Here is a 23,172-nt window from a genome sequence, read left to right as displayed (position 1 = left end):
GAGCAGTCCTATCATTCTCCAGTACTAACAGCTGCAAGCAGTGCACTCCTCTGTCCTGGGGTCTGCCCTCAGCTGGCCACTGATGGCAGGTTCCTCCTCAGGCTGAGTGGTAGGCTGGGCCTTAGCTACTCTTTCCCTTCACAGCCACCTGGACTTTTGTGAGCTCAAAAGTTCGTATTTCTTGCTGTAACTCTGTGTCTCTGGCACAGTTCCTTGCAACTGGTCAGGACCGGTCAGTATTGTTCCATTATTGCATTTGTATAGCCAGGAAGCACCCTATTTCTAGGATATCTTTGGGTTCTGTTAAGGGAGACCACTGGCCCGCCACAATTGCCAGACGAGTCCTCTGGTTGTGGTCACAACTCAGAACCTCTTTGTTAAGGAAAAGGGTTTTCATTCCTTCTGCTTCCTTGCCTGCCAGAGTCACAATTTAGTGTGCTTCGTTTGTCACTTATTTTCACTTAGATCGGTTTTGTAGGACGGGTGGGGATGTAGGTGTGAGTGACATGTGGTCCCTGACAGGGTCTCCTTCCAGCAGGCGGTACCTTCCACAGGTGGTCATTTCTGTTCCCGCTTGTGCACCCCCAAGGAGAAGGGCCCAGGTTTTATGTGACAAGAACCAGCCAGTCCAGGGCCCTTCTAACATGTCACCCCCTTGAGCCCCTGCGAGGAGAGTACCTGGCAGGTTCTGGGCAGCACATGACAGTGTTCATGGTAGAAGGCACCACTTCAGAGGAAGGGCCTAGCCTGGGATGTTTCCCGGTGAGGCTGCAGGACCCCCAGCTCCTTGGTTCCACCACGGAGTGCTGAGTCCTGTCCGCACACCAGGCCGCGGAGAACACTCTTCACCTCCGGAGACTGCTGGGACGTGGGTGCTGCAATGAGGGTGCTGGCCTCGCGAAGGTAGTGGGCTGGAGGATCTCCAGAGCGCCTTGCTCCCTTTGGGCCCCGCAGCCCTTCCTCCACCTTGGGGAGCATTCTGCCGTGTCCTGTGTGAGCTGAGGGCTGCTGGCTGCACACACAGGCAGGAGGCTCAAGACAGCCACCGATGTTACAGAGTGTGATTCACCGATGGGAAAACGGATCCTCCAGTAACCCACTACTGTGTAAGTCTCCAGGGACACAGTGCCGGGTCCTCCCTGCACGATGCTCCTCACTGCACCAGTAAAGAGATGATCACAACTTGTGATAAGGGCCATTAAGAAATGGGACGCAAGAGAAATCCAGGTTAATATGCCTTCCAACATCCCAAAGTCCTCTCCGAAGAGGTGACATGGTTTGGACTGAGCTGTGACAGATGAGATGACCTGCTGTGCTGGGTAGTGTTCTGTGCAGAGGGCTGGAGTGGGAATGAAGGAGGGGCAGCCTGCTGGCCCCCGGAACTGGGGTGACCATATGAGAAGTCAGAGGCTTGGGCAGGTAGGATTTATTGTATCCATGTAGTGTTTGTGAGAGGACCGCTCTGGCCCCTGGGTGGAGAACATATTCGTAGTGGGGCGCAGGATATTGCCTCTCCAGTCTCACCCCACCCTGTTTGGCCTGCCGATTCTGCAGATGGCACACTGGCCCACTGGTCCTCTGGCTTCCTGGTGGACCAGGCCAATGGGGAGCACCAGGAGGGGAAGGAAGAAGGAGAACTTGGGGATTTATTCCCACATCTGCCTTTTGGACAGCAGTTTGGCAGTAGATGAACGTCCACCCTGGACCACTGCCCTGCTCCTGTGGTCTCTCCGGCGCTGGCCCAGGCTGCGATGGCTTCCTGCTGAGGCTGTCCCTGGGCATTTCACTCTCTCTGCTTGGTCTCCCCTAATTCCGCCTGCCCTTCCTTAAGAGCCCCTGCGTCAGGCTCTCCAGTCTCCTCTTCTGAGTGCCAGATGTCTCTCCCTGAGTGACGCAGGGCAGGAGTGGCAGGAGATCAAACAGGAGTCCATGGCAGTGCCCCGGTCAGAGGAGTTGTGCGACTTGCCCGAGGTGACGGTCGGGCCCCCGCGACGATGACCGCAGCACTGGCGGTGGGAGTGGGGCCTTCTCCCGCCTCACGTTCCAGCAGTACCGTCTCCGCTTCTGATGCGGAACCACGGCTGGCGTGACTCAGGGGCCCCTGACCTGGTGTCTCCATTCCTCAAAGAACCATCCGCTTCTGCGCTTCCTTGAGGCCCTTGGGAACGTCACTGTATCTTTTAACAGAATCGTTTTAATTGTGCTGCTCAAGTTGCCTTTGGCTTATCTCATTGTTTTAAAAGTAGGGAAACATGAAAAGAATCATGTTTCCAGGTTCCGCTGAGATTTCTGGGCTCCTGCAAGTTGGGTGGGGCCCCACCTTGGTGTTTCTCTTCTGTGCCTTGAACGTCCCCTTGAGAAACTGGTCACTCCCACCGTTCTTGACTCTGTATTTGAACTCATGCAGTGCATCAGGCTCACTCCTCATGTTTCAGTCCAGGAATGACAACGACCTTATCTGTCTTATTCATTGCTTTAGTCAGTCCTTGGACTTGTGCCTGGCACGGGGTGGGGTCTCAGTAAATATTAATTGACCAACTGTACAAATGAGTTGGCCTGAAGCAGCCTCCTGTAGAGGGCTGGCCTCCCATTTTCTGTAACACTTATGTACACTCCGCACACTGTTATGAGGTGTTCATCAGATGGAGGATGCTGGTGAAGGCCGCCACCATGAAGAGGGAAACCACATTTAGTAATGACTCCCAGCCGGGCACAGTGGCGCACCTGTAATACCAGGTCCTCGGGAAGCCGAGGTTGGAGGATGGCAAGTCTGAGCCTAGACTAGGCAACTTAGCAAGGTCTCCATCTCAAACAAGCAGAACAGTCCTGACCACTACCATCCGACCGTGTTACAACCAGTCTCTGAGTCAGCCACAGTGTATATGGAATGGAGAAGATGTGACCTCAGAGAGTGCATCTCCACGAGATGATTAAGCAAGACAAACTTTTTATTTCATAACTAGATCAGTTCTTGGCCCCAATACTACCTCCCATGAAGAAAACTCCAGAGTGCACCCTCTTCTTCAAGTTCTGAGAGTGGAGTCTTTCTGGGAAATTCAGTGGAAATATAAACGGTAGCCCCCGATAGTAACCAGTTGGAGATGTTATTCGAGTGTCTGAGCAGTGTGAGGACACGTAGCAAGCATGTAGGAAAGTCTAACATCTGGGTTTAATTTGCTTTTTCTTCCTTAAAATGACCCACTTTGCCTCCAAGCTGACGGAGGCTCTTCACAGCCCTGTGGCCCCAGCTGACCTGGCCTGAAGCGCTGCTCTTAGCCTGAGCATTTCACTCTATTCGCAGGCCCGAGTTAGGGCACCTAAGGGTCTTGAAAGTGGATCTGGGCAAGACGAGTGCATGTGGAAGTGGAAGACCTAACCCTGGCTGCCGGAGCACGCTAGTTGCATTTTTTTTTTTTAGATTTTTTTTAGTTGTCAATGAACTTTTATTTTACTTATTTATATGTGGTGCTGAGAATCGAACCCAGTGCCTCACACGTGCTAGGCAAGCGCTCTGCCACTAAGCCACGCCCCCAGCCCCTGAGCTACAACCACAGCCCTGGTTTCATTTTTAATCACATTTTTTTCTCTCTGAGTAGCATTTTTGAATGTGCTGCTTCTGCAGGACAGACCAAATACAGTGAGTTGTTGCTCAGAAGCAAAACAAACCCTCTCTCAGTCCTTCTTTAATGAACTCATTTTTAGGAACGTGGGTTTTCTCCCTGCTGGTGCTCTGTAAGCATTGCAGGCCGCTCTCCGTCCTCTCGGGAGACTGGGCCGCGGGACAGAACAGCCGTTCTCATGCATGGCCCGGACCGCGAGGCTCAGGCAGTGTGCGGTGTGTCCATGAAGTTCATCTTCAAAGAGAAATACCCTTAAAATGGATAAAATCTGTTCTTCAGCTAGCTTTCTTTTGTACAAAGCCACAGCAGGAGAAATGTCGAAGTGAATGTGAGCTCACTGTGATGGGATCCTGGGCCTTGGCCGAGTCAGTTCAACCTTTGGGCCATTTCAGGATGGTTATCGGCTGGGCCTACAACCCCTCTGCTGTGTGGACAATTTTTATCATTCCTTCCAAAATTACAGATAAGAAAAGTGGTTCAGGAGATGTGGGTAAAGCTCTTTCGCATCCCATTTAACTTCCACGTTGCATGATACGTGTGGGCATGATACGTGTGGATACGTCACTGGCCACGTGAGGCCACACAAGGACTTTAAGTGCCACAACTTAGTGTTCTCTTTGTTTATTTATTTATTTTTGGTAATCTGCCCAGAGTTTTCTGTACAATGAAAAATATGAGACATCCAAGGATTTGGGGGTACAAACATAACAAAATTGGGTCCAGAACCCTCCCTTTGAAAATTGCTTACTACATCGTAATTCTGGAGAGTGGAGGTGGTATCGGTGGGAAGACTTGGTTCATTTTAAAATGATATAGATGCTGGATTCATAGGCTCTTGAACCTAGAAGTAAACTTGAGGCCCCAAGACCAGGTCGACAGTGAGCGCTATAGTATGGAGGGAGGTTGGGGGCGGGGGAGGCGCCGTGCCCAGGGGTTGCAGCAGCGCTGAGCCCGTGTCTTCTGTGGGCAGCTCCACTCTGAGCAAGCGGCCGTACTCGCCCCATGAAGAAGTTTAGGCACAAGGAAGTTTGGAATGTAATTTCCTTTGTCCTGCTGGTATCTTTCCTTTTATTTAAAAACTTCCTTTCTGAACCTCAGTCAAAATGTTATTTCTGTAGGTTCTCCCATTTGTTTACGTGATTGGGTTCTTGCTTTCATTTTCATCCTGATTGTGGCTCTCTGTCCTGTCCTGAAACACATGCTTCTCTCACATTGATTTTGTATCTCTGGTAGAGACGTGCAGAGCCCCAGTGACTGAGTCTTAAAAGGCCACATCTTTTAAAAATTGTAATTAAAAATCCACACCTGTATCTCCCTTATTTCTGAATTTTTGTTTTTTGAAAACTCTCTACGGGCATGTTCTCTGGAACGACGTGACTACTGTGTTCCACCCTGGGGTGCTTGTTATTCCATTGGTTAGTTGAGTGATTCATCCTGGGCCTCTGTGACGGTCACAGTGCCTTCTTGGTGACTCCTAAAAGAAGCGAGATCTTGAGTATAATGGAGTCATCACTAAATCCGTCCCCTGAGCTGGGCACCAGGGTGGATAGCCAGCCATTGCTGGGGTGTTGCAGTTCCACTGGGTCTGCCAGGCAAAGACCTCCTGCCCGTGTTATCCCAGAGTCTGCAGATCTCTGGTTGACATGCTGTCCCAAAGAATGAAGGCAATAGATAAAATGGAGGTGAGTATTCCTTCCAGCTCTGAAACTCTGCAGTTCTGATCCTGGCTTCTTATTTATTTATTTTTGGTAATCTGCATTGTGTTTTAATTCTCCACATTACATCATACATATACATCAGATTTGTTAACATAAGAATGGAAATATAATGCATATTATATATAATATCATGTATATGATATTGTATATTATATATTATATATATTATCACGTTAACAAATATTCAGGGTGAGCCTACAAGGTGCAAGGAACTGGGGTCCAGAGGTAGGAAGCCAATCCACTCCCTAGGGACACAGTCTGGTGGGGTAGAGAGGAACAAACCTCTAGAATGGGGTGGCATGGTCTGCAGGTGGCAGTGTGTGGCCCATGCTCTGTGGACTCCCCAGGGAGTGCGAGGGGAGCTCTTCCCAGGGGAGGCTGCTGGGAGGGAATCTCAAAAGAGAAACATTCACCAGGCAGAGAGGTCGGGCAGGGCAGGTGTGCAGAGGATGGGCGAGGTCCAGGGGACAGGATGCGTCAAGGGCAGAGAACAGGAGGAAATGAGGTGTGCTGGGGAACTGGGCCTCATTTCAGGGTGAGGAAGTCACGGGAGAGTGGCAGGGGATGGCTGAGGGGTGGTTATAACAGTGGCATGTCAGTCAACTGAGTTAAATGATTGGTAAGTGTTAGCATCATTTTGCAAGTGAAGACAGTCTCAGGAAGGTCAACGGCTTCTGGAAACTTCCGCAAGTATAGTTTAAAGAGCAAACTTTGAGTCTTTGTTCCAAACCTTTGGTTCCATCCTACCTCACCCCACCCTGCTCCCCGCTTGAGGGATAGGAGATACAGAAACGCCCTCACACCCTGGTCCTGACTGTCTTGATGGAGAGTGTGGGTTTCATCCTAGAGGCTGCAGGATGATCTCAGGATTGCAGGCAGGGGCGGCTCGACTGAGCAGAGAGGCCAAAGGGAAAACTGCAGTGGTCTGGTCAGCTGGCCGGCTCTGCTGGGCTGGACTGGGTTCCACCCCAGCCCGGAACAGACCCTGGGTGGCTCTTGGAGTCCCACAGGCCTGGTCTTGTGTCTCCCATCTACCATTAACCTTCTCGTGGTCTTGAACCTGTTTCTTTGCAAACCTAAAGAAAGTCCAGAATGATGGAAAAAAGTAATATTGACCTATAGTGATGCCCTGACTCCATCCCTGGGCGAGCGCCGTGCCCCTGAGCCTGCGCCCGTAGCAGCCCGCTGAGGCGCCATGATTCACACCCTTGGGTTGGGCACCACCTTGCCCAGGGCCTTAGTTAGCAAGGGGGAAGTCGGGACCCAGCCCCAGAGCACAGCTCTTAGCCTGTCACAGACTGCCTTCCGGAAGCACTGGGCTCAGCCCCAGCTGGGAGTCAGGCTTTCATCAATTGTACAGTCGTCATTGTCATTGCTATTATTAGACGGGGAATTGAGAGGCAGGCAGGAGCTGAAGGAGCCTGAGGTCCTAGGAGGGCCCCTCAGGACGGCAGGCCGGGCGTTCCCTCTCGGCCGCCCCCGCCCACCTCCTCCACTGCCCGGGTGTGACACGGCTTAGGGACTGCTCCGGTGAAGATGGTCCAGGATGTTCTCTGCTCACAGTGGTCAGTTGTAGGCCTGGGAGACCCCCCACCCCACCAGGGAGCCCACAGAGCCAGCTTCCTCCTGCACTTGAACTGCAGCCATATCTCAGGACAATCTCTCTGGGGGTTCGTGCATCTGAAATCCACTTCCCCAGGGGTCCCCAAACCCTGAATTTGCATTGGTTCTAGGGGAGGGAGTGGAACTCATGTGTCTGGTTAATAAGTGCCACCGTCCTACAGAGTCGGAAAGTTTAATCTGAAGCTCAGGGGTCTGGATAGCATAGCCCGTTTCATGGGGTGGGTTGTAACTGAGAGTTTAATTTTCAAATCTCAGCCACCAGGCTTCTTTGGTTGCTGCACGTTACCTGGTTTCACGGAGGAGAATGGCATTTGGGGGATCCTCCTTCCCTTGGGGTCCCGGGGTTGTAAATTGTCATCTCTGTATTCACGACCTGTTTAGTATTTATCTGTCTTTAGGTGGGCAGAGTGTGGCTGCCCACAGGGTGGACGAGACCGCCTACCCTGTCTCAAGGTCTCATTTTTTCTGTTTCACTTTTAAAAGGTCATACGAGCGCATGGATGGGCCTATCTCCCAGCCCTGGGTATCCCGCTTTCCAGAGCCTGCATTTTGAGTTTTAGAGTGGGACATCTTAACACAGCTAGTGCATCTGCGGCAATCCTGCCACCAATTTCCATCCATTAATTGAGTCTGTGTGCTTTGTGTGCATGCAAAAGAGTTGTTATCCTGCATTTATTCATGTTTTAGAAATTTTTTATCTTATTTGTTCTAATTAGTTGTACATTACAGTAGAATGCCTTTATACATTTTGATAGATCATACATAAATAGAGTGTAATCTCTCATTTTTCTGATTACACATATCTACATTTATTTGTTGATCTTTAAAAAATTTTTATATGTTCTTTTAGTTATACATGACAGTAGAATGTATTTTGACATATTATATATACATGAAGTATAACTTCTATTCTTGTGGTAGTACATGATGTGGAATCACACTGGTTGTGTATTCGCACATGAATATTGGAAAGTTATGTCCAATTCATTGTATTGTCCTTCCTATTCCCATCCCTCCTTCCTTCCCTTCATTCCCCTTTGTCTAATCCAAAGTATGTCTGTCTATCCCTTCCCCGTTACTGTTTGTTAGCATCTGCATATCAGAGAGAATATTCAGTCTTTGGGTTTTAGAATTGGCTTATTTCACTTAGCATGATTGTCTCCAGTTCCATCCATTTACTGGCAAGTGCCATAATTTTATTTTTCTTTATGGCTGAGTAATATTCCATTGTGTACATTTACCACAATTTCTTTATCCATTCATCTGTTGAAGAGCACCTAGGTTGGTTCCATAGTTTAGCTATTGTGAGTTGAGCTGCTATAAACATTGGTGTGACTGCATCTCTGTAGTATGCTGATTTTAAGTCCTTTGAGTATAGACCGCGAAGTGGGATAGCTGGGTCAAATGGTGGTTCCATTCCAAGTTTTCTGAGGAATCTCCATACTGCTTTCCATAGTGGTTACCCCAATTTACAGTCCCACCAGCAATGTATGAGTGTGCCTTTTCCCCCACATCTTCACTGACATTTATTGTTGCTTGCATTCTTGATAATTGCCATTCTGACTGGAGGGAGATGAAATCTGTGTAGTTTTAATTTGAATTTCTCTAATTGTTAGAGATGTTGAACATTTTTTCATATATTTGTTGACCATTCGTATTTCTTCTTCTGTGAAGTATCTGTTCAGTTCCTTAACCCATTTGTTGATTGGGTTATTTTTTTTTTTTTTTGGTGTTAAGTATTTTGAGTTCTTTGTATATCCTGGAGATTAATGCCCTATCTGAGGTGCAGGTGCCAAAGATTTTCTCCCATTCTGGAGGTGCTCTCTTCACATATCTTGATTGATTCCTTTGTTATGATGACACTTTTTAGTTTGATACCATCCCATTCTTTGATTCTTGATTTTATTTCTTGTACTTTAGGAGTCTTATTGAGGAATATTGTTCCTAAGCTGACATGATGGAGATTTGGGCCTACTTTTTCTTCTAGTACATGCAGGGTCTCTGGTCTAATGCTTAGGTCCTTGATCCACTCTGACTTTGAGTTATTTTTTGGTACTGGGGATTGAACTCAGGGTCACTCAACCACTGAGCCACATCCCCAACCCTATTTTGTATTTTACTTAGAGGCAGAGTCTCACTGAGTTGCTTAGCACCTCTCTTTTGCTGAAGGTGGCTTTGAACTCACGATTCTCCTGCTTCAGCCTCCCTAGCCATAGGATTACAGGTGTGCACCACTGTGACTGGCTTTGAGATGAGTTTTGTGCAGGGTGAGAGATAGGGGTATAATTCACATTGCTACACATGAATTTCCAGTTTTCCCAGCACCATTTGTTGAAGAGATTTTTTCCAATGTGTTTATAGTGCCTTTGTCGAGTATGCGATAACTGTATTTATGTGGGTGTGTCTCTGTGTCTTCTATTCTGTACCATTGGTCTTCATGTCTGTTTTGGTGCCAACACCACGCTGTTTTTGTTACTCTCACTCTGTAGTATGATTTAAGGTCTGGTATTGTGATGCCTCCTGCTTCACTTGTCTTGATGAGGATTGCTTTGGCTATTCTGGGCCTTTTGTTTTTCCAAATGAATTTTATGACAGCTTTTACTATTTCTATGGAGAACATCATTGAAATTTTACTGGAATTGCATTAAGTCTGTATAGCACTTTTGGTAGTATGGTCATTTTGACAATTTAATTCTGCCTATTCATGAGTGTGGGAGATCTTTCCATCTTCCAAGGTCTTCTTCAATCTCTTCCTTTAGTTTTCATTGTAGAGGTCTTTCGCCTCTTTTGTTATATTCATTCCCCAGTTTTTTTTTTTTTTTTTTTTTTGAGGTTATTGTGAATGGGATAGTTTTCTTGATTTCTCTTTCAGTGGATTCATCACCAGATACATTGATTTATGGGTGTTCATTTTATAACCTACTACTTTGTTGAATTCTCATATGAGTTCTAGAAGTTTTCTGGTGGAGTTTTTGGGTCTTCTAATTATAGAATCACGTCATTGACAAATAGGGATAGTTTGAGTTCTTCTTTTTCTATTCTTATCCCTTTAATTTCTTTCATCTGTCTAATTGCTCTGGCTAGCGTATCAAGGACTGTTGAATATGAGTGGTGAAAGAGGGCCTCCTTGTCTTGTTTCAGTTTTTAGAGGGAATGCTTTCAATTTTTCTCCATTTAGGATGATGTCGACCTTGGTTTGACATATAGAGCTTTTACATGTTGAGGTATGTTCCCATTATCCTTAGTTTTTCTAATGTTTTGAACATGAAGAGGTGCTTCATTTTGTCAAATGCTTTTTCTGCAACTATTGAGATAATCTTATGATTCTTATCTTTAAGTTTATTGATATGATGAATTATGTTTGATTTCCATATGTTAAACCAACCTTGCATCCCTGAGATGAAGCCCACTTGATCTTGGTGCACTATCTTTGAATATATATATATATATATATTTGTTGTTGTTATTGTTGTTGTACTCAGGATTGAATCCAGGGCCTTGTGCTTGCAAGGCAAGCACTCTACCAGCTGAGCCTTATCCCCAGTCCCTGAATATATTTGTGTATGTGATTTGGCAGTATTTTATTAAGAATTTTGTACCTATGTTCGTCAGGGATATTGGTCTGAAGTTTTCTTTCCTTGATGTTCTTTGTTTGGTTTTGGTATCAGGGTAGTACTAGTTTCACAGAATGGGTTTGGAAGGGTTCCCTCCTTTTGTATTTCATGGAATAATTTAAAGAGTAGTGGTGTTATTTCCTTCGAACCTCTGGTAGAACTTGGCTGAGAATCTGTCTTGTTTTGGGCTTTTCTTTGTTGGCAGGCTTTTGATGGTGTCTTCGATTTCACTGCTTGAAATTAATCTGTTTAAATCTTCTATGTCCTTATGATTCAATGTGGGTAGGTGATATGTCTCTAGAAATTTGTCTTCAAGATTTTCTATTTTATTAAAGTATAAATTTTCAAAATAACTTCTGATTATCATCTGTATTTTAGTAGTCTCCATCATATTTACTTTTTAATTGTGAATTTTTATAATTTGAGTTTTCTCTCTCTCTTCCTCCTCATTAGTTTGATTAAGGGTTTATCAATTTTACTTATTTTTTCATAGAACCCAAATTTGTTTCATTGATTTTTTGGATTTTTTTGTTGTTGTTTCAATTTCATTGATTTCAGATCTGATTTTAATTATTTCCTGTCTTCTACTGCTTTTGGTGTTGGTTTGTTCTTCTTTATCTAGGGTTTTGAGATGTAATGTTAGGTTATTTATTTGGTGACTTCTTATCCTTAATGAATGAGCTCATTGCAATGAACTTTCCTCTTAGACCTGCCTTCATAGGGTCTCAGAGATTCTGATATATTGTACTGCTATTCTCATTTAACTCTAAGTATCTTTTTAATTTAATCCCTGATTTATTTTCTGATATTCATTGATCATTCAATAGCATATTATTTATTCTCCAGGTGTTAGAGTAGCTTCTATTTTTTATTTTGTTGTTGATTTCTAATTTCAGTTCATTATGATCCAATAGAATGCAAGATATTCTCTCTCTCTCTCTCTCTCTCTCTCTCTCTCTCTCTCTGTGTGTGTGTGTGTGTGTGTGTGTGTTTGCTAAGAGTTGCCTCGTGGCCTAAGATGTGGTCTGTTTTAGAGAAGATTCCAGGTGCTGCTGAGAAGAAAGTGCATTTAGTAATTGATGGATGAAATATTCTGTATGTGTCTGTTAAGTCTAAACCATTAATTATATTCTTTAATTTTCTAGTTTCTTTGTTTGGTTTTTGTTTGGAAGATATATCCAGTGGTGAGAGAGGTGTGTTAAGTCATCCAGAATTATTGTTGTGGTCTATTTGGTTCATGAAATTGAGAAGAGTTTGTTTGATATACATATGTGCTCCACTATTTGGGGCATAAATTTTTACAACTGTTATGTATTGCTGATGTATAATTCCATTAAGCAGTATGAAATGTCCTACTTTATGCCTTCTAGTTAACTTTGGCTTGAAATCTACTTTATCTGATATGAGGATAGAAATCCCTGCTTATTTATGAGATTCCTGTGAATGATCCATTTTTTCCCATCCTTTCACCTTCAGTCTGGGGATGTCTTTTCCTAGGAGGTTAGTCTCTTGGAGACAGCATATTGTTGGATCTTTTTTTTTAATTTTTAATTGTAAACATATGGGATACATGTTGTTTCTCTGTTTGTACATAGCATAAAGGCATACCATTTGTGTAATCATAAATTTACATAGGGCAATGCTGTTTGATTCATTCTGTTATTTTTTCCCTCCCCCCCACCCCTCCCACCCCTTTTCCCTCTATACAGTCCTTCCTTCCTCCATTCTTGCCCCCCTCCCTAACCCTAATTCTAACCCTAACACTAACCCCTCCCACCCCCCATTATGTGTCATCATCCACTTATTAGCAATATCATTCGTCCTTTGTTTTTTTGAGATTGGCTTATCTCACTTAGCATGATATTCTCCAATTTCATCCATTTGCCTGCAAATGCCATAATTTTATCATTCTTTATGGCTGAATAATATTCCATTGTATATATATACCACAGTTTCTTTATCCATTCATCAATTGAAGGATATCTAGGTTGGTGCCACAATCTGGCTATTGTGAACTGAGCAGCTATGAACATTGATGTGGCTGTATCTCTGTAATATGCTGATTTTAAGTCCTTTGGGTATAGACCAAGGAGTGGGATAACTGGGTCAAATGGTGGTTCCATTCCAAGTTTTCTAAGGAGTCTCCACACTGCTTTCCAGAGTGGCTGCACTAATTTGCAGCCCTACCAGCAATGTATGAGTGTACCTTTCTCCCCACATCCTCGCCAACACCTGTTGTTGCTTGTATTCTTGATAATCGCCATTCTAATTGGGGTGAGATGGAATCTTAGGGTGGTTTTGATTTGCATTTCTCTTATTACTAGAGATGTTGAACACTTTTCCATATGTTTGTTGATTGCTTGTAGATCTTCTTCTGTGAACTGTCTATTCATTTCCTTAGCCCATTTGTCGATTGGATTATTTGCATTCTTGGTGTAGAGTTTTTTGAGTTCTTTATAGATTCTGGAGATTAGTGCTCTATCTGAAGTATGATTGGCAAAGATTTTCTCCCACTCTGTAGGCTCTTTCTTCGCATTGCTGATAGTTTCCTTTGCTGAGAGAAAGCTTTTTAGTTTGAATCTATCCCAGTTATTGATTCTTGCTTTTATTTCTTGTGCTATAGGAGTCCTGTTGAGGAAGTCTGGTCCTAAGCCGACATGTTGAAGCTCTGGACCTACTTTTTCTTCTATAAGATGCACGGTCTCTGGTCTGATTCCAAGGTCCTTAATCCATTTTGAGTTTAGTTTCGTACATGGTGAGAGATATGGGTTTAGTTTCATTCTGTTGCATATGGATTTCCAATTCTCCCAGCACCATTTGTTGAAGAGGCTATCTTTTCTCCATTGCATATTTTTGGCCCCTTTGTCTAGTATGAGAAAATTGTATTTATTTGGATTTGTGTCGGTGTCCTCTATTCTGTACCATTGATCCACCTTTCTATTTTGGTACCAATACCATGCCGTTTTTGTTACTATTGCTTTGTAGTAGAGTTGAAGATCTGGTATTGCGATACCCGCTACTTCACTCTTTCTACTGAGGATTGCTTTAGATATTCTGGGTTTTTTATTCTTCCAGATGAATTTCATAATTTCTTGCTCTATTTCTATAAGGTACATCATTGGGATTTTAATTGGAATTGCATTGAATCTGTATAGCACTTTTGGTAGTATGGCCATTTTGACAATATTAATTCTTCCTATCCAAGAACATGGAAGATCTTTCCATCTTCTGAGGTTTTCTTGAATTTCTTTCTTTAGTGTTCTGTAGTTCTCACTGTAGAGGTCTTTCACCTCTTTTGTGAGATTGATTCCCAAGTATTTTATTTTTTTCGATGCTATTGTGAATGGGGTAGTTTTCCTAATTTCTCTTTCTGAAGATTCATCACTTATGTATAAAAATGCCTTAGATTTATGTGCATTGATCTTATATCCCGCTACTTTACTGAATTCACTTATGAGATCTAAAAGTTTTCTGGTGGAATTTCCTGGTTCCTCTAAGTATATAATCATATCATCAGCAAACAGGGATAGTTTGAGTTCTTCTTTTCCTATTCGTATTCCTTTAATTTCTTTGGTCTGTCTAATTGCTCTGGCTAGAGTTTCAAGGATGATATTGAAAAGAAGTGGTGAAAGAGGGCATCCTTGCCTTGTTCCAGTTTTAAGGGGGGATGCTTTCAGTTTTTCACCATTTAGAATGATATTAGCCATGGGCTTAGCATAGATGGCCTTTACAATGTTAAGGAATGTTCCCACTATCCCTATTTTTTCTAGTGTTTTGAGCATGAAGGGATGCTGTATTTTATCAAATGCTTTTTCTGCATCTATTGAAATAATCATGTAATTCTTGACTTTAAGTCTATTGATATGGTGAATTACATTTATTGATTTCCTGATGTTGAACCAACCTTGCATCCCTGGGATGAAACCCACTTGATCATGGTACACTATCTTTTTAATATGCGATTTGTATAAAATTTTGTATGCGATTTGCTAAAATTTTGTTTAGAATTTTTGCGTCAATGTTCATGAAGGATATTGGTCTGAAATTTTCTTTCCTCGATGTGTCTCTGTCTGGTTTAGGTATCAGGGTGATATTGGCTTCATAGAACGAGTTTGGGAGGGTTCCCTCCTCTTCTATTTTATGGAATACTTTGAGAAGTATTGGAATGAGCTCTTCTTTAAAGGTTTTGTAGAACTCGGCTGAAAACCCATATGGTCCTGGACTTTTCTTTGTTGGTAGGCTTTTGATGACTTCATCTATTTCATTACTTGAAATTGGTCTATTTAAATTGTGTATGTCCTCCTCGTTCAGTTTAGGCAATTCATATGTCTCTAGAAACCTGTTGATGTCTTTGAAATTTTCTATTTTGTTGGAGTATGGATTTTCAAAATAGCTTCTAATTATGTTTTGTATTTCAGTCGTGTCTGTTGTGATATTTCCTTGTTCATTCCGAATTTTAGTAATTTGGGTTTTCTCTCGTCTTCTCTTTGTTAGTGTGGCTAAAGGTTTATCAATTTTGTTTATTTTTTCGAAGAACCAACTATTTATTTTGTCAATTTTTTGTATTGTTTCTTTTGTTTCAATTTTGTTGATTTCAGCTCTGAGTTTAACTATTTCCTGTCTTCTACTACTTTTGGTGTTGGTCTGTTCTTCTTTTTCTAGGGCTTTGAGCTGTAGTGTTAGGTCGTTTATTTGTTGAGTTTTACTTCTTTTATTAAATGCACTCCATGAAATAAATTTTCCTCTAAGTACTGCTTTCATAGTGTCCCAGAGATTTGATATGATGTTTCTTTGTTCTCATTTACCTCTAAGAATTTTTTAATTTCCTTCCTAATATCTTCTGTTATCCATTCATCATATAATAGCATATCGTTTAATCTCCAGGTATTGGAGTAGTTTCTGTTTTTTACTCTTTCTAACTTCAATCCATTATGATCTGATAGAATACAAGGTAGTGTCTCTATCTTCTTCTATTTGCTAACATTAGCTTTGTGGCATAATATATGGTCTATTTTAGAGAAGGATCCATGTGCTGCTGAGAAGAAAGTGTATTTGCTCTTGGTTGGATGGTATATTCTATAAATGTCTGTTAAGTCTAAATTATTGATTGTGTTATTGAGATCTATGGTTTCTTTGTTCAATTTTTGTTTGGAAGATCTGTCCAGTGGTGAGAGAGGCGTGTTAAAATCACCTAGTATTATTGTGTTACGGTCTATTTGATTTCTAAAATTGAGAAGGATTTTTTTGACATACATGGATGAGCCACTGTTTGGGGCATAGATGTTTACGATTGTTATATCTTGCTGATTTATGCTTCCCTTAAGCAGTATGAAATGTCCTTCTTTATCCGTTCTGACTAACTTTGGCTTGAAGTCCACATTATCTGAAATGAGGATGGATACTCCAGCTTTTTTGCTGAGTCCATGTGCATGGTATGTTTTTCCCCATCCTTTCACCTTTAGTCTATGGGTATCTCTTTCTATGAGGTGAGTCTCTTGCAGGCAACATATTGTTGGATCTTTCTTTTTAATCCAATCTGCCAGTCTATGTCTTTTGATTGATGAATTCAGGCCATTAACATTCAGGGTTATTATTGAGATATGATTTGTATTCCCGGTCATTTTGTTCATTTTTAAAATTTATTTATTTATTTATTTTTTTGACACAACTTTGTTCCTCCTTTTTTGACAGTTCCTTTAGGATAATTCCTCCCTTTGCTGATTTGCTTCTTTGTGTTTTATCTCTTCCTCATGGAATATTTTGCTGAGAATGTTCTGTAATGCTGGCTTTCTTTTTGTAAATTCTTTTAGCTTTTGTTTATCATGGAATGATTTTATTTCATCATCAAATTTGAAGGTAAATTTTGCTGGGTATAAGATTCTTGGTTGGCATCCATTTTCTTTCAGAGCTTTAAAAATGTTGTTCCAGGCCCTTCTAGCTTTTAGGGTCTGGATTGAAAAATCTGCTGATATCCGTATTGGTTTCCCCCTGAATGTAATTTGGTTCTTTTCTCTCACAGCCTTTAAAATTCTGTCTTTATTTTGTATGTTCAGTATTTTCATTATAATGTGCCTTGGTGTGGGTCTGTTGTAATTTTGTGTATTTGGAGTCCTATAAGCCTCTTGAACTTGATTTTCCATTTCATTCTTCAGATTTGGGAAATTTTCTGATATTATTTCATTGAATAGATTGTTCATTCCTTTGGTTTGTTTCTCTAAGCCTTCCTCAATCCCAATAATTCTCAAATTTGGCCTTTTCATGATATCCCATAGTTCTTGCAGATTCTGTTCATGATTTCTTACCATCTTCTCTGTTTGTTCAACTTTGTTTTCAAGGTTAAATATTTTGTCTTCAATATCTGAGGTTCTGTCTTCCAGGTGTTCTATCCTATTGGTTGTGCTTTCTATGGAGTTCTTAATTTGGTTTATTGTTTCCTTCATTTCAAGGATTTCTGTTTGGTTTTATTTCAATATCTCTAACTCTTTATTGAAATGATCTTTTGCTTCCTGTATTTGCTCTTTTAACTGTCGATTGGTGCTATCATTCAATGCCTGCATTTGCTCTTTCATCTCATCATTCAATGCCTGCATTTGCTCTTTCATCTCATCGTTTGCTTCCCTGATCATTTTAATTATGTACATTCTGAACTCCCTTTCTGTCATTTCTTCTGCCATGCTGTCGTTGGATTTTATTGATGTAACATCTAGATTTGTTTGGGGCATTTTCTTCCCTTGTTTTCTCATATTGTTCAGGAATCAATGGGTCCTTAAGATATTGCAGATTTCCTCTATTGACTTATAATGTCCCTGAAGATTGCTAGTATATCCCCTCTTATCCTTCAGTAGCCTGCAGTCTTGGAGGAAGTTGATAATGCGGTGCTCCACAAGGAAGCTGCCTCTCTAGGGATGGTGACCCTCAGGTGGGGTATATTCCTGATAGTGGGCAGAGGTGCCTCCACTTGTTGACCAATGGTCATCCAAAGGGGAACTAGCATGCAGGCTGAGGCAAGGCCTGTTTGTGCCTGTGTCTCTGGTTTTACCGTCCTTGTGGGAAAACCTCACCCGGCAGGGAAGACTCACCCAGTGGGGAGGTCTCGCTGGTCAGTTCCTCTCCTAGAGGTTCCCCTCAATCTACAACTACCGCCTGGGCTGGGCTGTCTTCCTCTGCAACGTTCCCAGGTGCCTGGACCTACCTCCTGGGCCTGGGAGCCTCACCCTTTGCAGACGAGTCTCCTTAGGCTGCCTCTCCTCAGAGAATCTGCCTGCAGTCCTGGAAACTTCACTCCGCCCCTAGGCATGTCTCTGTGCGGCTCTTCCAGCAAGAAGCCGGTCCTGAGACCCTGCTCTGCACCTAATTGCCTGGCTATGCGGCCCCTCCTCTGAGCCGCCACCTGGAGCCCTGTACAATAGCTCCGAGACCCAGAGACCCACCACACACCTCCTCCTCCGGACAGCCGCCCGGTTTCCAACGCAGTCACTAGGAGTCCAAGCAACTCACTTCGCGTCTCCTCCTCCTGCCAACCGCCCATAGCTCTAGGCAGTCACTCTGAGTCCAAGTGACCCACCCTGTTCCTCCTCCTCCTCGGGGTAGCCCCCCGGGTGTTCAGGAGTGGTCGCTCCTGAGGTCCAAACAACTCATCACTCGCCTCCTCCTCTGGCAACCGCCTGTGGCTCTGTCACTCCTAGACCAAGCAACCTGCCGCGCTTCTCCTCTTCCTCCGGGCAACCCCCCGGTGTTCAGAAACGGTCACTCTGAGTCCAAATAGCTCGCCACGCAGCTCCTCCTCTGGCAACCGCCTGTGGCTTTGATGCAGTCACTCCTACACCAAGCTACCCACTATGCTTCTCCTCTTTCTCTGGGCAGCCCCCCGGTGTTCAGAAGCGATCACTCTGAGTCTAAACAGCTCGCCATGCTGCTCCTCCTCAGGCAGCCGCCCAGAGCCCCAGTGGTTGCTCCGAGTCCAAGCACTGTGCTGAGCCGCCTCCTCTACGATGATCCCAGTTGTCCGTGTTTACCGCTCCAGTCGGGGGAGGGGCGTCTCGCCGAGCAACTCTACTTCACAAAGTTCCCTGCATTCCGGGGCTACCGCCCCATCCAGGACGCCTCCCCAACGGGAGAGACTCACCCGGCGGCTTTGAGTTGGTCCCAAGTCTCTCACTATCTCCTCTTTTGAGTCCTGCATCGTGGAGCAACCTGTAATGCAGCTGCCCTCTAGTCTGCCATCTTGAAAAACCTCTGGATCTTCTTTTTTAATCCAATCTGCCAGTCTGTGTCTTTTGATTGACGAGCTTAGACCATTTACATTCAATGTTATTATTGAGAAATGATTTTATTCCCTGTCATTTTGATTTACTTCTAGTTTTCAATTTGAATTAGTTTCTCTGTTGATTGGCTATTCTAGTGTAGTCCCTCCCTTTGCTGGTTTTCACTTTTATTTTTCATTTCCTTGTCATGATATATTTTATTGAATATGTTTTGTATTGCAGGCTCTAGTTGTGAATTTTTTTAACTTTTGTTTATCATGGAAGTTTTTATTTCATCATCAGTTCTGAAGCTTAATTTTTCTGGGTGTAGTATTCTTGACTGGCATCCATTTTCTTTCAGAGTCCACTACCTCCTAGCCTTGACTGTCTGGGTTGAGAAATCAGCTGAGATCTGAATTGGTTTCCCTCTAAATGTGACCTGTTGTTTTTCTCTGGTAGCTCTTAAAATTCTATCTTTATTCTGTATTTTGGGCATTTTCAAAATATTGTGGGTCTGTTATAATTTTGTATATGTGGGGTCCTTCCTGTAAGCCTCCTATATCTGATTTTCTATTTCATTCTTTAGGTTTGGGAAATTTTCTGATATTATTTCATTGAAAAGATTGTGCATTCCTTTATTTGTATCTTCAAGCCTTCTTCTATCTCAAAAATCTTAAATTTGGTCTTTTCAGATTATCTCATATTTCTTGAAAGTTCTGGTCATGGTCTCTTAACATCTTTTCTCCATGATCAACTTTATTTTCAAGACTGTATATTTCATCTTCATTGCTTGAAATTCTGTCTTCCAAGTGGTCTACTCTGTTGTTGATGCTTTCTTTGAATTTTTAATTTGGTTTATTGATTCCTTCATTTTGAGTATTTCTGCTTATTTTTTTCAGTCTCTCTATCTTTTTATTGAAGTAATCTTTCACTTCCTGTATTTTCTCTCTGATTTCATTCCTTACATTGTCCTTTACCTCACAGATTAGTTTAACTATGTACATTCTAAACTCTTCTCTGACATTTCTTCCTCTGTGGTGTCAATGAATTCTATTATTGAAGTATCTTGGTTTGTTTGGGGTGATTTGTTCCCTTGCTTTTTCATGCTTGCATGTCTACCCATCTCACAGTATGGATTTGAGGCAGGAGTTTCGACCCTGTGGACTTATAGTGACCCTGAAGGTTTCCAGTACCTTGTTTAGGGGGAGACAAATAGTAACAACAACCAATGCAAACAATATACAACATTAAATCAAATAGTTTCAGCTGTGACTTTAACAATGTTGTCACAACATTTTAAAGAAAAATGATATGATCAGTTATTGCCTACAATAAAAATAGTAGGTCTGCAAAAGGTTTACAATTTCGAATGGTGGACAGGGAGAGAGCAGAAGTGATGTAGGATGTAATGATGATGAGGGAGGAGGAGAGACGATAGACATAAAAAAAGGAATTGTGAACGAGAGAACAATAGAGATCAACTGTTAGCAGAAGAGAGAAAGAGAAGGGAAACAAATAAGTGAGAAATGATACATATATAAAGTAAAAAATTAAAAATAAAAGAATACAAAAGAAAACAGAAAAATAATAATCAAACATCTTAGTTCTAAAAAAACTGATCCATGAAAAATAACTGGTTTCAAAAATACTGGAAATGAGAAAAAAACAAATATAAATATGTACAAATGTCCATGAACCATTAAGGTCACTATTAAATAGAGAAAAGAAAAAAGGGGGGGAAAAAGAGAGAGATCTCAATAAAAATGTTAAAGAAATGTTTCCATTGGAGTTCAAAAATTCTTAGCTTCCCTTCTCAGTAGTGTTAAGTGGGGTTGTCTGGAATGCGACATTTGCTCCATCCTCAGGGTGGGGTTCCTAGGGTGAAGGAGGTGATCCCATAGGCAGAACTCCTGGAGCTGGGCTCCAGGCTCTTTGCTGAATGCCAGTTGGTCTGGAGACTTTAAATCAGTGTACCTCCAGGGCCCAGCAATTGCTGGTCTATGCCATAAGATTGCACCCCAAGATCTCCCCTGGTTTCCACTCATTTGGCGGCGGAGCCAATTCTTAGTCCTTTATGTCACCTGTGGACCACATGTTTCCTGGTCCCCCGCCCCCACCTTTGAATTCCCAGCCAGACCTGTCTCTCCCACCCAGCCCTGCAGTCTGCCAGGTTGGAGGGGGAAGGGAAGAACTGGGTGGGTTTCCACAATCAATTGTTCCCTGTGTAAACCTCTCTCCATGTTTGATTTTCTCCTGGTTACTTAGGCACACTCTGTGTCATGCACTGTGGGTTTGCCAGTCCTGTATTTTTTTGCTGGTACCCAGCTCCCCCAGCTGCCAGCCCTGGTACCATAGCTGTGAAATGGTTCCTCCCTCTGTCCTCCACATGCTGCTGGGAGAGATGTGATTTCTTTCCCTACAAGGATTTTGTGCAGCATGCCTTTCAGTTTAGTTGGGCAGTGTCTTTGATCTCTAAATGCTCCATACACAGACAGCCCTCAGTCCTCCTCAAGATGTGGGTTCCTTTAATTCCCTTATCCCTCCACTTTGCTCATGGAGGGAACACTCTAGCTGGTGCCTCTGGCTGCGGCAGTGGTGGTGGCACTGGGAATTTCTTCCTTATTTAATTATGTCCAACCTCCTGAGTCCCCGATCTGCTTTGAGTGTCCAGTATTAAACTTCAGTAAAGTTCCCCACACTTTTTTTGTTCACCCACCTTGCAGAGAAGCTGCCTGTCTGCCTTCTTGGTTTCATGCAACAGAACAGTCAGGAAAGTCTGTTATTCTGCTTTTAATGGATTGACCGATGCCCCGATGCGGTGCAGTGTGTGTGTGTGTGTGTGTGTGTGTGTGTGTGTGTATTTGTGTGTGTGTGAGTGTTCCTACAGCAGCTTCATGGAGTTTTGTGCAAGTAAATGGGCTCCGGTCCACAGAACTCTGTCTCAAATTGCAAAGATGTTTCCACACAAAGGATGTGAACAGCCCTCCTCATCCAATTAACAAGTATTCCTGAACTTAGAGGGACTCTCAGATTACTCACTTCAGTTTTACTCTTGCTCTTCCCATGTGGGAATATTTAGGGTGGAAAGTTTTACTGGAGATTTAAATCGTAACATTAACCTGATACGTAAAACAAACCTGTGTGACTACTCTCTTTGTAAAAGTTGAAATACTGTAAAAACTGCATTTTTATAAAAATTTCCAGAGAAGAAGTGTCAGGGTGGCTGGGGTTGTGGCTCAGTGGTAGAGCACTTGCCTAGCAAGTGTGAGGCACTGGGTTCAATTCTCAGCACCACATATAAATAAATAAAATAGAGGTCCATCAACAACTAAAAAAAAAGAATTACAAAAAAGAAGCATTGGGTTTTGAATGTTACAAAAAGAAAAAAAAATGAGCAAGTTTTTTGAAATACTTTTTCCCTTCCCTCTCGGTTGCTTTTATGAAGTGGTTTTTTAAATGTTGCAATTTTATTTTCATTTCTTAGATATTTTAAAAATGATTTTTGTAGACCTTGCTAAGGCCATCTGGATTTTGCGATGGGTGGTGGCTATGCTTAGGGTGGGGGCTGAAGTGAGTGTGACTAGAGCCCAGGACTGTGCCTGACACAGCCGGACCCACCGGGTGCACTGTGTGGCCAGTCTTCAAATTCCGGGGTGGGAACAGGAATACCTTGCCTCCCTTCAGAGCATTGTCAAGAGAAGCTTTCTTCAGTCCCCACAGCCTCCTTAAGAGATTGACACCTGCTTCTGGGCATGATGAACCTGTCTGACAGAGACCAAGTGACTTGCTTAAACCCCAGGACCGGCAAGTCGCAGATTTCCCATCAGCCACGACTTTTTCCACTTGTTCCTTCCTTAACAAACAGACTGAGCATTGTATGTGCCAGGAGCTGTATATAAACAAGAGTGGCCTGGCCCTTGGTGTCTGGTCACCTAAGTGCCCTAGGAGGCTCCCTCCCCAAAGGCCCAAGAGCCTTTGTAAGAGATTTCCTTGTTGAACTATCCTCCAACATGAAGGGGACACTTACTGGATGCCAGCTGGTGGCGGGTCAGGAGAGACACAGCAGACTCGCAGCATGTTGAGGTGGGTGGGTGCCAACTGACCTCAGGTGGGCTTGGGGTTGGCCAGGGGCGGCCAGGTCACTAGGGTTAGTGATGAACGTGGGGAGCCCTGAACCAGGCATGGCGGCGGGTGAGGCTGGCGTTTCCTCCCTGGGCAGTGGGAAGCCACGGAGGAGTCTGCCAAGGAAGGAAGGGGTGTGCGGCTCAGTGGCGGGGAAGCAGGAGCGTGTCTGCATGACCAAGGGAGCCGTGGCATCAGGGGCAGTGAAGAGCAGTGGGCAGGCAGGGAGGCA

General features: G+C 43.3%; 1 protein-coding gene across 3 annotated transcripts in view; it reads left to right on the top strand.

The window, feature by feature from the left end:
- The window catches only part of Zdhhc14 (zinc finger DHHC-type palmitoyltransferase 14), a 264,704-nt gene that overhangs the window by 91,886 nt on the left and 149,646 nt on the right, over nt 1-23,172 (top strand). The gene's annotated exons all lie outside the window — the stretch shown is intronic.

Source organism: Sciurus carolinensis, chromosome 7, assembly GCF_902686445.1.
Source record: "Sciurus carolinensis chromosome 7, mSciCar1.2, whole genome shotgun sequence".
Lineage (NCBI taxonomy): Eukaryota > Metazoa > Chordata > Mammalia > Rodentia > Sciuridae > Sciurus > Sciurus carolinensis.
This window is presented reverse-complemented; position numbering and strand designations above follow the sequence as displayed.